Below are 1,891 nucleotides of genomic sequence, written 5' to 3'. Positions count from 1 at the left end.
GGGGGGGGGGGCACGTCCGGTTGTGGAGGATTGGTGGAGCGGGCCGGGAGGGGAAATTCCCTTCCGGCCCAGGAAAGGGGGTTTAGGTTTTCCCGCCCGTCAGCTGAGGGCCTGCCGGAAGTATGCGCAAGCGGTTCTCGGGGCGCCCTCGCGATTGTAGAGGTTTTAGTGGGTAGGCCCCTCCCGGGGGTTAGTTCCGGGGGGGGGGTCCCACGTTACTCCTGGGAATGTCCCATATTTTCCGGGGGTGTGCGTAAAGCATTTCCTCTGTCTTAACAAAAAAAAAAAGAGAGATGTTTCTATTTACAACCGAGAAACTAAATATTTTCTCGAACAAACAAAATATATGGGCCAAGAACAGAAGTAAAAAATAAAGTACCCTTAAAATTGTTGTGCCGGTGAAACTTGTGCTGACTTGTGTTAGGCTAGCACAACTCAGATATGCAATTTCGCCTCAATACGATACCTAGAAACCATAATTATGAACACAGATATCAAGCGCGAAGAGCCGCGGTCAACAGTAAAGTGCTCTTGAAATTATTGTGCCGGTGAAAACGAAACTTGTGCTTAGTTGTGCTAGGCTAGCACAATTCAGGTATGCAACTTCGTCCCGATATGGTACCTAGAAACCATAGTTACGAATATCGAGCGCGAAGGGCCGCGGTCAAAAGTAAAGTGCCTTTAAAATTGTTGTGAAAACGAAACTTGTGCTAGGCTAGCGCAACTATATGCCAACTAGATACGCAATTATATGCCGTTTTACTAAGTAATAACGAAGTAAATGTCAATTTTGTTCTATTTCCAAAACGATTTCTTCCATTTTTTCTTTATTTATTGTTTTTCAAGAATATTATTTAATAGCGCAATGTTAGCACAACTTAGCACAATAAAAAAAATTGTAGAAATCGAAAAGTGGGAGCTGGCCAAAAAACCGTTTTTTTCATTTTTCTCATGTAGTTTTGGTTTCAGAGGTCTATAATTCAAGCACAATGTAGCACAAACTTAGTACAAATCAACACAAATATCAAAATAAGTTAATTAAAAAAGTGGGGAGCTAACTTTGTTCAGGCTCCATTTTACGTTCGTATGTCCAGAGATATGAAGTGGACGTTCACAGGACATTTCGCAGGACATCCGATTTTGAATATGAAATGGATATCCTCATCAGTATATCTTATTGACTTTTGATATATGTCTAAGATGAAACAAAGTTCAGAATATGTTAAAGAATGGTTTTACATATGTTTTAACGGTTTACCCAGAGAGCACACAATATTTATGATAAAGATTCATATATATTTATTTCGAATTATTTTTTAAAAATATATTGTTCCGTACGGGAGCTGTCGTCCGCACGGATAGCGGCGGGCGGCCGTGCGCCAGGCGCATTCCGCGCGCGGGCGACTACCGCTCGCCGCGGCTTCACGCCGCCGCCGCCGCTACGCGGCAGCGCGCCGAGCCGGGGTCGTCGCTCGCAGTTAAATTTCGGTGCGGCGCCTATATAAGACGCCGCGGGCGCCGACTCTAAGAGTTCGGACTGCGTTAGCGCATTTGTTTACTGCCTCGCTGAGATATTCTTTTGTGCTCTACTTAGCTTCATATCGCCTTCTTGAGTGCATAAGCACGTTGGGCTCTTGCCTCGCTCGAGGTATATGTGTGCATATCTGCACTGAATATCGCTGCCTTCAGAGTGTCACAGACACGCTGGCATTCGGATTTAGGTTTCGCAGTCCTTTAGAGTGCGCTTGCACGTTGGGCTATCGTCTCTAGAGTGTCCGAGGACACGTTGGCGTTTGGGTTACGAAGTGTATGGTAACTCCACGGATCTCCACCTTCTCAATACCATCGAGGATTGAGAGAAGGCTTCGCGCGATCACTTTGGATTGCCTTG

Source organism: Odontomachus brunneus, unplaced genomic scaffold (assembly GCF_010583005.1).
Source record: "Odontomachus brunneus isolate Ranch 3 - 2012 unplaced genomic scaffold, Obru_v1 Obru_scaffold_086, whole genome shotgun sequence".
NCBI lineage: Eukaryota > Metazoa > Arthropoda > Insecta > Hymenoptera > Formicidae > Odontomachus > Odontomachus brunneus.
The sequence above is the reverse complement of the archived record's forward strand: the minus strand, read 5'-3'. Positions refer to the sequence as shown.